Source organism: Gadus macrocephalus, chromosome 15 (genome assembly GCF_031168955.1).
Source record: "Gadus macrocephalus chromosome 15, ASM3116895v1".
Lineage (NCBI taxonomy): Eukaryota > Metazoa > Chordata > Actinopteri > Gadiformes > Gadidae > Gadus > Gadus macrocephalus.
Window position 1 is genome coordinate 23,935,998 of NC_082396.1, and position 12,324 is coordinate 23,948,321.

The 12,324-nt window shown below is 42.7% G+C and overlaps 1 protein-coding gene and 2 long non-coding RNA genes across 3 annotated transcripts in view; 2 read left to right on the forward strand and 1 right to left on the reverse strand.

The window, feature by feature from the left end:
* The window catches only part of LOC132473517 (uncharacterized), a 241,247-nt gene that overhangs the window by 124,737 nt on the left and 104,186 nt on the right, over positions 1-12,324 (forward strand). The gene's annotated exons all lie outside the window — the stretch shown is intronic.
* LOC132473529 (uncharacterized) overlaps positions 1-12,324 on the forward strand; it is a 34,294-nt gene that overhangs the window by 18,735 nt on the left and 3,235 nt on the right. Inside the window, exon 2 of the long non-coding RNA XR_009529437.1 lies at positions 1,052-1,292. This is a non-coding gene — a long non-coding RNA (uncharacterized LOC132473529). The remainder of the gene's footprint in view (positions 1-1,051; positions 1,293-12,324) is intronic.
* Positions 6,404-7,587, reverse strand: LOC132473531 (uncharacterized). The gene is made up of 2 exons (XR_009529439.1): positions 6,903-7,587; positions 6,404-6,847 (listed from the first exon to the last, which is right to left on the reverse strand). It is a non-coding gene; the product is annotated as an uncharacterized LOC132473531 (long non-coding RNA).

A 12,324-nucleotide genomic window follows, 5' to 3' on the forward strand; every position in this document is an offset into this window, starting at 1 on the left:
AAGTTCACAGTATTGTTTAATTGGTTAAGTTATTAATTGGTAAACAGGCTAATGATCCAGCTTAAAAAATAGGCTACCATTATTGTTGATCAATCCCTATGAACTTTGTACAGTAGCCTACATTTTGCATCCCGTATAATAGCTGATGAACAGGGGTTATAAATGATGCATGTTGGAACACAAAACTGCTAGTCAATTATGTTTGTAGGCAAGCAGGCAAAATGTACAGATAGTTACAGGCTACTTAAATGACATCAGCCTATAAGGAAGAAGACGATACATTACCAGCTGTAATGATCCCTGCCATTCTTCTTTGAAGTTTCATCTTCTAGTGACCAATGCAGCATTTTTTTTTTCATTAGAAGTTTTTTGTTCCGAAGGTATTTGATTAGCTTTTATGATTTTCTAGTTGAAGTACCTTCAAAAATGAGTTTTCTGAGCGCCTGCAGCGTCATCTTCACTTGTTAGTTTTGTAACAGAATTATAAAAGTCACAGATTTGTATTCCTCTTTCCAAAAGGTTGTCTTTTGGCGTCTTACTTATTGAGTGTATAATGTGTGCGCACATGTTGAGTGAGTGTTGAAATTAGATGGCCTGAGTACGTATATTTTTTATATTCTATGATAATTCACCATGTCACTATACGTTCTTCCGGGTTGCAAAAGCCAAAGCGTTCTCCGATGGCCACCATTAGAAATCAAACCCTTCCTTGTCATTTGACCTGGGCCCAGTTTCCCGAAAGCATCGTTAGCATGGATCGTAAAGAAAAAGACCTTAGAGCTGAGAGAGATTTCCTGAAAGGTAAACTATCTGAATGTAGGTAAATAATATTTTTTTTCCAAAATGTTTACCATTACAGAGTAAATACACTTTGTAACATAGATATGTAGGCCTACACTGTGTGTTCTGAACCTCTGGGACACCTTCCTTATAGTGAACTGCACCCCCTTTTGCTGAATCCATGTCTAAACGGCATAATTGCTTACTGTAACCGCCCTGGTATACTAACTGTCTATTGTGGTCAATGTTTCTTTGCGTTTCCTTTATACAGTAACAAGAAAGGCCAGCCAAAATTCCCAACCATCCCCTGAGGCCATGGAGAAGTCCAACTCAGATTCATCTGAGCTGTTGTCTCCCGACTCCTCCGACTCCACCAACTCCTCCGACTCCTCCTCAGATGGTGGGAAGAGGAAGAACTTAGAAGTCAAAGAAACAGACAAAGAAGCAGAAGGGAAAGAAGCGGAAGGGAAAGAAAGGAAGCAAAACGGGCACACAGCGATATGTTTAAAGAGGTAATTTATGTTATACTTTTTTTAGTCAGGTTATCAGCAGCTCTAGAATTGAATGTTGCCTATTTTGGGTTTATGGAACTGAACTTAATATGAATACTCGTATCCAATTACTTGTTCATGGTATTTGACTGGTTTGGCAACACTTGCCAGGTTAGGCAAATTAGCCCACAGTTCAGTCACTACATTATTAATGTGAGTTTGAGCAAATTTACTTTACTCAAACTTCACAATATGAAATCACACAACAAGCACATCAACATACTTGTTGTAGTAATATATTAAAGGGGAACCAAACAACTTTTTTGGCTTACTTTACCTTGATATAACAGGTCAAGAGTCATTGTGATGGTTCTATAACGCTTTATGGGTCGATTGGTCGCTATTTCGACTCCCCCTAGCGCATCTTGGCGGAAAAAGGGAATATGCAGTTACTGCCGGCGACCCGCCGCCCACTCTCGCGGGAGTCTCGGGTCTCGCGAAGCACCGAATTGCTTTACGGTACTGCAGACCCACAAACACGGAACCGGCTCAATGTAAACACAGGTAGCGAAAGGATTGTTACATTCATCATGGATCATCCGGCTAAAAAGAGACAGAGAAACCCAATGTCGGAGAAACAGAAGAAGAGAAAAGGGAGACTGACCGGCAGAGAAGCCAGACATGGGTAAACGTTGGGCAATGAAGAACTGTCACTTGCATTTCTTTAAATATCCAAAATAAATATTTTTCTAACCGAAGTGTGCAAACATCTGTTATTTAAAAAATATAGAAACATTTTAAAACAATAATATTTATTTACAATGTTTATTTGCAAGCATTTACACGTAAATATAATTGTGTCCCTAATCTTCCAGACAGAGCATCTGCCAATGACAACTCTCCTGCGGGGACAAGCGACAGCAAACCGTCTCGATCTCTGAATCCATTTCCCTGTAATTCCGTACACAAGTGACGTACTTGAGCAGATACATAAATGTACGATTGCTGCGCAAATTGTTCATGCTAATGTAGCCCTTTTACCCCTATAATAAATAGGGCAGGGCCCTAGGTTCTTCTATCAATCTTAACAAGACTAGTTTTGATTTCCTATATTTGGTAACCATATAACAAGAGCATCCTTAATAAATATTAAACACTGAACATACACAATATCAACACTGAATTAGTAAGCAGCCAACAAAAAGGTAAGCAGTTGAACGTTTACTTATTTTAGAACAAAATATAAATGCATGTGCATGTCACAGATACCATATCACAATAAACAATATCACAATATCACAATACAGGCTATAGGTAATAATAACATCACTAAACTAAGCCGGCATAATATATAAAAGAAAACATAAGAAAAAAGAAAAACCTGTTGCAGGCCTGTTGATGAATAGTAGTCCTCTTCGCTCCTCCGAGCCAAATGCCGCGTTTCCACTGCAGGGTGCGGAACGGATCGGATCGCAAAGGTGCGGTAGGGAGGGGGCGGTATAGCCCTATGGCAAGCCGAGTGTGCCACAATTCGACTTCAATTAAACGCGTTCTGAAACGCCAGCACGCGTGCCCAGAACGCGTTTTGGTTTTCCAGAACGCGTTCCGGCGTTTCAGCGCGCGCGCCCAGAACGCGTTCCGGCGTTTCAGCGCGCGCGCCCAGAACGCGTTCTGGCATTGCAGCGCGCGCGCCAAGAACGCGTTCCTATGGCAAGCCGAGTGTGCCACAATTCGACTTCAATTAAACGCGTTCTGAAACGCCAGCACGCGTGCCCAGAACGCGTTTTGGTTTTCCAGAACGCGTTCCGGCGTTTCAGCGCGCGCGCCCAGAACGCGTTCCGGCGTTTCAGCGCGCGCGCCCAGAACGCGTTCTGGCATTTCAGCGCGCGCGCCAAGAACGCATTCCTATGGCAAGCCATCCCCGCCAGAAAACGGCATCATTTAGACGCGTATCACCTTCATTACGCCGTAAAAAACGCCGTAAAATCTAGAAAAACGCCGTATTTTACGCCGTCATGCGCAAAAAAGCGCCGCTTTTTACGCCGCAATTGAGCCTTTCAAGAGCGCGCGTAAAAAGCGCCGTTTTGAACATCAAACCGCGCGTAAAATACGGCGCTTTTGTGCACATCACAACGCCGTAAAATACGGCGTTTCTCTAGTATGCTAATAATCTCCGCCCTTCTTTTCTCTCAGCCAAGGCATTTGAAGTGTTTGCGCCCAATCGCTGAACAAGACAAGCAGACCAAATCAGTTCAACACAGATCTCCTCTCATTTGGCGTTAGTTGTAGCGTCATATTCATATAGATAGGCTATATATATTAGTAAATGCAGTTTCAACGTTGTGATAACCGTGGTCCAATCGATAGAGACGCTTGCTATGTAGGGAAGAGGTTGTCGGATCGAATCTATATATTGTCAGATTTGTGCTTTTGTCAGATGGTCACGCTTTTATGATCGCAATGCTTTTTAGTCCGCAAGCCAGACCTCCTGTGTTATAAGTTCCAAATTCAGTGCCTTTTTAGTCAGCCAGCCAGATCATCTAGGTGTCTTGTTACACGCTTTATAAGTTAATTATATTTAAATTATTACAGCCATGGAGCCTTTATTTTCGCGGAGTTATCGTAACATCCTCTCTTGTTCAATCGATATAAATACACAGTGGAAAGGAGTGAGAGGGAGCCATAGAGAGAGACGAACTGGGGAGCCATGCTCTAACAACGTTCAGAGGCTTGTAACAGTCTACTGAGTCTGGCACGGTGCTTAAATGGGCTCTGGAGACGCAGGAATGTTGTTGGATTCAACTATTTGTGCATGGAAGCAAAAACAATAACTCCCCATCAAGGCCAACAGCAGAGTAGCCGAAAAGAATAAACTGATATGAATGCTTCAAATATTAAAACCCGATTGATTAGGCCTATGCCGACATAATATCAGTCCTAATCCTGAACGCACCGTGCGTACATTTTTCACGGCATTTTCCCCCAGACAGACAGACAGACAGACAGACAGACAGACAGACAGACAGACAGACAGACAGACAGACAGACAGACACTTTATTTACCCCAAACTAACTTTCATAATCCAGCAGGTTACACAATACAAATAACTCTTACACAAATACAGACAGCCTATACAGTAGGCTAATACAGCGCCCACCTCAGCAAAAGGTAAAATGTAAAAAGAAGATATAAGCTACATTTAAAATACAGATGCTGTAGCCTACATAAAAATACAGATGCCACATGAAATATGAAAATAGGATGCACTGTATAAATATGCAAAACTAGGATATAACTAGGCTATAATGAGAATACTTGGTTAACTTACAATGACTAACTTACAATGACTATCCTCCTAAATTAAATTAGTTAGATGGAAAGATTTTTGTCTATGGAATGATCCTGTCACTTTACTGCCACACATTGTGTGTGTCAGTAAAGTGATGAGGTAGGAGAATCCGTGTATGGTTCGTTCTTTGAATATTCCGATTTATAACAAAATCAGAAAAAACTAATAACAGGATTGTTTTTTGGTTTTTCAGATTTGGTTTTGAAACTGAAAAAGGGCAAAAGGAATAAACAAATAAACGGCATTTGATTTTGTGTGTTGGTTTTTAAAACCCGAAACAGAAAAACAAATAGGGCCTACAAAAATAGATACATTTATATAGGCTACACCAGAAGGCAGAACGCAGCGAAGAAAAAAGAGCCAACCACCTAAACCAGCAATAGACTGTCTAATTATATTTAGCCTTAGTTATGGCCGCACTTGAACCTTATGGTGATTTTATTCCTGAACTATTTGACACTGGAAAGACACGATGCGATCAGTACCGCTCTAAAGCATTCTGGTGCCCCGAAGTACTCCGTTATGATGGTGAGGAGGTTCTGTGTGGAGCACAACCTTCGAAGAAGAAATCTAGTTTCGCCGGCTCCCATGGGAAACAATAAAGCTGCCCATTGTAGAATGCGAGAACCTCTTGCCTACAGAGCAAGCGTCTCTATCGATTGGGCCACGGCCACGGTGACCACACTGTAGGAACTGGATTTACTAATATATATCGATATGACGCTACAACTAACAACAAATGAGAGGAGAACTCCTCAAAGCAGATCTGTGCTAAACTGATTTGGTCTGCTTGTCTTGTTCAGCGATTGGGCGCAAACACTTCAAATGCATTGGCTGAGAGAAAAGAAGGGCGTAGGTTATTAGCATACTATAGAAACGCCGTATTTTACGGCGTTGTGATGTGCACAAAAGCGCCGTATTTTACGCGCGTTTTGATGTTCAAAACGGCGCTTTTTACGCGCGCTCTTGAAAGGCTCATTTGCGGGCGTAAAAAGCGGCGCTTTTTTGCGCATGACGGCGTAAAATACGCTGTTTTTCTGCATTTTACGGCGTATTTTACGGCGTAATGAAGGTGATACGCGTCTAAATGATGCCGCTTTCTGGCGGGGATGGCTTGCCATACATTCCGGCATTTCCGCGCGCGCGCTCAGAACGCATATTAGCATATTAACAGCACGCGTGCTGTTAATATGCTAATGCACTCCTCCCCTCAATTTTCTCAGCCAATAGATTTGAGCCGTTTTCCCCTAATCATATGCTAGGGCAAACACACAGACAACATCAGTCGAGACCAGTGGGGTGTTCCACAAAGCCGGTTTTATCACATAACCGGGTAAGTTAACCCAGGGTTTGCTGTAACCCTAGGTTTTCCGTTCCAAAAGGATCACGGTATGTTAGTTGCTATAGCAACATATGCTCTGAATCAAACCTGGTCGGACCAGGTTTTGCGCAGGTTAAGTTTGAAACATAACCCGGTTTTGGGTATTTCAACCGGCGTTCACCGCAGATTTCATGTGTTCACAATGGCATGCCCTTTTGATGAGTGAACTGCTGATATCAGAGCGCAAATTATACGTGCAATCCACCGGGAGCGATTGATAAGACCACGGCTCGACATCTTGGCATATTGGATGACTTTTTGCTGGAGTGGAGAGATATAGATTCTCGCGCAAATCTTTAATATATTTAAATAGCCTTGCATAGCCAACACTACCAATCGAGGACCTGGCCTCAGTTCACTCCAGACTATTTGCGTAGCCCTCCGTTTTTTTCAAATGGTAGTTTTATCTAGGCTATAATGCTGGAGATGCTGAGCACATCACAGTCGTTTCAGATGACCCATCCAAGATTTGTATCGGCCTCCTATCATACAAAGAGCAATATTGTCTGAGTACTATGCCGAGAGGCATTTACAACATAAAGTATAAAATAGTCCTAACGGACTTGCATCCACTGGAGAATGTTCGATCGTAGCCGGCGGCTTCATTACAAGCACTGATCCATCTTGATCTGTGAAGTTGATGAATTGTCACTTTTAGGTTTTCTACCCAGTTACCAAAAAAAGAAACATTTGGAATAGGCCTAGTATGCGCTGTGGCAAGCACACGGTTTGCATGTGTTACTTCGAAGGCAAAAAAAATCTAAAATACAAGAAAACACAAAAACCTACATTCAACCAGTGTGTATGGCCCATGACTCTCTGAGGTGGTAGGTACCTCCAGGTGGCTACCCCCTCCATGCCAGGGCGCCCTGAATTTATGTTTATTAACAGCTCCTCCACCGGGGTCAAGACAATTTGAGGGCCAGATCCAGTCTGCCGACTGTCGGCCTTTTCACGATTGGCTTAAAAAAATGGCTTATTTAAATTTATACCAATACGATGGTGGGAAAAGCTTACCAGTTTGTATGTTTTTTATACTTCATTTTTATACTTGATCCTCTGACCGCTTGGAAGCAATCGGAGTACATGTTGTTTTAGAAGAAAGGGGTTATGTGGTAGGATCTTTAAGAATGCTTAACTGGGATATTTATATATTCATGGCTCAAATATTAAGGATCATGCTTTTGACGTGTAACTAACGCATTTACGCGGTCAGCGATCCGCTGCCAGGCTTTGGTTCTCCGGGTTCCAGAGGTTTTAGCGTTCCCTTTTCTTGTGATAATGTCCTTCTCCTCGTCATAGCTCTCCAGGAGAACCTGGAGTTCCATTTCATTGAAATAAGCGGCCCGTTTCGCCATATCGATCAGGGTTTCCATGATCCATACATCACGTCTTTTTAAGTTTGGCGTGGACGCGCACAACCCTGTGTTAACCAACCCCGAGTTGATTGAACTAATGCATAACCGCTGCTGTGGAACCGAAAACTCTGGGTTGGTCGGCACAGGGTCAATCAACCTAGAGTTCAGCGTTAACTCAGTGTTTGTTAAACCTCCGTTCGTGGAACACCCCTCTGGTTATGTGATAAAACCGGCTTTGTGGAACATCCCACTGGTCTCGACTGATGTTGTCTGTGTGTTTGCCCTAGCATATGATTAGGGGAAAACGGCTCAAATCTATTGGCTGAGAAAATTGAGGGGAGGAGCGCATTAGCATATTAACAGCACGCGTGCTGTTAATATGCTAATATGCGTTCTGAGCGCGCGCGCGGAAATGCCGGAATGCGTTCTTGGCGCGCGCGCTGAAATGCCAGAACGCGTTCTGGGCGCGCGCGCTGAAACGCTGGGCGCGCGCGCTGAAACGCCGGAACGCGTTCTGGGCGCGCGCGCTGAAACGCCGGAACGCGTTCTGGAAAACCAAAACGCGTTCTGGGCACGCGTGCTGGCGTTTCAGAACGCGTTTAATTGAAGTCGAATTGTGGCACACTCGGCTTGCCATACGTTCCGGCATTTCTGCGCGCGCGCTCAGAACGCATATTAGCATATTAACAGCACGCGTGCTGTTAATATGCTAATGCGCTCCTCCCCTCAATTTTCTCAGCCAATAGATTTGAGCCGTTTTCACCTAATCATATGCTAGGGCAAACACACAGACAACATCAGTCGAGACCAGAGCTCTTCTTTCGTGAATCTTTTCTGTTGTGTCGTTCTTAAAGTCGAAAGATGTTAAGATGTTTCAAATTAGGTGGTTAATGTGGAGGTGGTGAACACTACAAGTACATACACTTTGACTATACACTATCTAAGCTACTTGACCGAACATTGTGTATGGTAAGTGCCGTGGCAACTATGATAACATAATTAAAAAATACTTTTATTTATAGCGTATCGTTTATTACATTTATTTATTACAGCATTATATGAGTCAGCTTATTCGTCTTCTGAGTACAATAAAAACAATAAAAGAGTTCAGAAGTTAGAGTTAAAATTCCATTAGAAGTAAATAAGTCCGCCTGAAGTATTAACATGCAGTTGCAGGTTTTAGCCTGTACGTGGTAGTAGCCTATAAGACGAGGTATAATTCACTTCATCAGTTGGAATGAGACAGATAGAAAAAACTATATATATATAATATAGGGAGGTGAGGAGATAGATACTACTACAACTGATACTATTGGTAACCAACTGGTAGGTATTGGTACCCAACAGACCAAGCCCTTTAGGAAGACTTCCATCCCGCTCCTGTCACATTACATAAATAGTTGGTGTATAGCCTATATAAATGTAGAAAATATTGCAGCCAAAATTGCCCCCAAAATATTCACAACATTTACCATTTAACCATCCCTTTTCACATTAAACTGGCCTCTACTCTTGATACATTTGTAACTCACCTACAAACTCACTCATAGCCTTTAATTTAGTGAAACGTTTTGGTCACCTTTTTCCTATTTCTTTTTCACAGTGTCTACACGTCAGGTCATGGTGAGGAATATATTAATCATATATTTATATTAGTTAGTTAGTATGTTATTACTATATTGTTATTAAGTGAACATCAGTCCATGTGTTACAAACAAACAGCAGAAATCAAATGCCGGGAGGAGGGAGAAGCCTGTCTGGGCAGGCTCTATACACTGCGGTCCCGGTCCAACCAGCACCTGCCGACAATCTCCTGATTAGGAGTGAGAGAAACACAGGCATACACACAGCAGGGGCCGGGTCAAAGACCCGCCTGGGTCATCACACCTGCAACTGAACACCTCCAAGAGAAATTGTGGTGGATTACAGGAGGACTAAATTACATATGCTACCAGTCTCCATTGAGAGGGGACAATGTGGAGGGGGTCACCACGTACAAATGCCAACACAGATGCACTCTAGAAAGAGCAGAGCCGGCTGTACTTGCTAAGGAGGCTGTGGTCCTTCATATGATTAGGTGAAAACGGCTCAAATCTATTGGCTGAGAAAATTGAGGGGAGGAGCGCATTAGCATATTAACAGCACGCGTGCTGTTAATATGCTAATATGCGTTCTGAGCGCGCGCGCAGAAATGCCAGAACGCGTTTTGGGCGCACGCGCTGAAACGCCGGAACGCGTTCTGGAAAACCAAAACGCGTTCTGGGCACGCGTGCTGGCCTTTCAGAACGCGTTTAATTGAAGTCGAATTGTGGCACACTCGGCTTGCCATATAGCCCAGCTCAGTTCCGAGGTCGCGTTTCCACTGCCGACAGTACCCTTGGTGGTAGGCCGGATGTCGATCGCCGCGGCAGCTACGTAAACATCGTAAACAACGTCTTCCTCCCCAAGAATGCAGACGAACGTCTCCACCTCCTTGTTCGCCCAAGCAAGCTTTTTACGCGACATGTTAATTGTAAAGAATAATACCTCGAAGCTACTGTTTGTTTGTTTTTATCCCCGCGTCACCCGGAAGTGACGATTCTGTCGACCAATCAACGGAGGGGGGGTGTAGCTAGAATTTCACGGGACCCTTTCAGGCATAGACATCATATAGGTAGACGCCCCCTTCGGCCTTGGACGGCATAAATCGTCGGCGCCATCTTGGTACGGGAGTTATTTCGTCTTCGGAGTGAAGATGCCTACTTCATGCGCCGCTTGGGGGTGCACCACCGTCAGGACGATTCAAACAAGATCGCAAGGAATTACCTTTCACAAGTAAGACTAAACAATTGTTTCTATTTGTAATTGTAAAATTCAGTCATGTCACGTAGATCATGTGTTATGTTGAGAGCTAAGAGCTGTTGAGACAGCTAAGTTGCCACCAGAATCAGACTATAGCTAGTCTAAGGTGAAATGGACATGGTGAGCAAAGCCTTATTCTATCGTTCGTCAACAGGAGATAATATTGTCAAGAAATATAGGATATACAGTATATATATATATATAATCTACCACTACTTGCTTGTGAGTAATTACAATGTATGTATAATGTAATTATATAGCATTTATGGTCGCGACGGAAAGCTGCGTTTCGGCTGAGCGACTGGCCTTAATTTCTCTCTGTGATGTATTTAAAAAAGAGACTAGAATAAAACAAAAAAAGGCTCAAAACATGCCACTGTATATGTAATGGTTCTACAATATATGAAGGTGTCACGTAATGAATGAAACTACGGAAAAAATGTCACGATACTCTACATGCACCTGTGAGATGCACCTGCAGTCAGTCGCTGGCCGAAATTGACGTTTTAAACGTTATTTCTATTTAAATGTGTTTTTTTTTTTTAAAGATACATCTGTATTATGAATCTGACTGACTGGCTAGCTAACCTTTCTCGCAATTTTAAGGTTTCCCAAAGAGAAGCAGTTGAGGAGACAGTGGTAAGTGGCTGCACCCCATTGCAAAACTGAGCACGCTGCAATTACAGACTGGCAACAGTCGAAAAAAGCTCAGCAAGACAATACTTTTTAAAGGGTTCTAGCCTAGATTCAATTATTATATTATATAATATATTGTGTGAAATTATATATTGTGTCAATTGCACTGCATAGATGTGAAAATGTTATGAGAATGATTGTATATTATGTCAAATTGTACAAATGTACAAATATATATATATATATTATATAATATGAATATATACCTATACTTAAAATATATTATATTGTTTCACATATTATATGTATCATATGTTATTCCATTGCACATTATACTGAGTCATTATATTATATTATATATATGCTATGTTATTTATATTACAGTTCAACTATTGAGATGTGTATGTATATATTGAGATGTGTATATTTTTACTGCTATAGAAATATATAGCTTTTTTTGGTAATGTTGATTTGTGAAATAAATGTGTATTGCCAATTGCACTGTTCAAGGTTTCTTAATGCACATACTTGAAAAGGAACTATTAAACTATGAAAAACACACTGACTGCCAGTTTCTCACTATTTGATGTATGCTCTTTCTCTTAATGATGGTCAATACGTAGTAACTAAAGAAGCACTATTTCGATAGTTTATAGATCTTCTCAGTATTTTCAAAGTGCACGGGCTGTGCAAGAAAAGTGAGCGTTTATCATAGACCCATGCATGTATGACTGGCGATTTAACTAGCGAGATTCAAAGTAACGTCGAGGCAAATCTTTTTCACACACTTCACGTAGAGCATAAACCCTTGAATACTCCATGAAATTGGTTGCGAAATGTAAAAGGTTATCGTGATTTTTATCCAGATAAACCGCAGCTCCTGGCAACTTGCGCTTGTTTGACACGTCTGACAGACCTCTGGCTTCAGAGAGCTCCCGTACCAATATGGCGGCGACGCGTTTCGCTGAGGCAACGGGCTGAAGCAGTGGAGCGGCGTCTACCTATATGATGTCTGATGGCGCGTTTCCACTGCAGGGTGCGGAACGGATCGGATCGCAAAGGTGCGGGTCGGATCGCGTTTCCACCGCCAAAAGTGGGCGTGACCCGGACTTTGCCGTACCCGTTCCGGCCCCATTCTCGGGACTCCTCCGTTGCGGTACCCAAAACGAGACCAGACGCCTGAAAGGGTCCCGTGAAATTCTAGCTACACCCCCCCTCCGTTGATTGGTCGACAGAATCGTCACTTCCGGGTGACGCGGGGATAAAAACAAACAAACAGTAGCCTCGAGGTATTATTCTTTACAATTAACATGTCGCGTAAAAAGCTTGCTTGGGCGAACAAGGAGGTGGAGACGTTCGTCTGCATTCTTGGGGAGGAAGACGTTGTTTCCGATGTTTACGTAGCTGCCGCGGCGATCGACATCCGGCCTACCACCAAGGGTACTGTCTGCAGTGGAAACGCGACCTCGGAACTGAGCTGGGCTTTA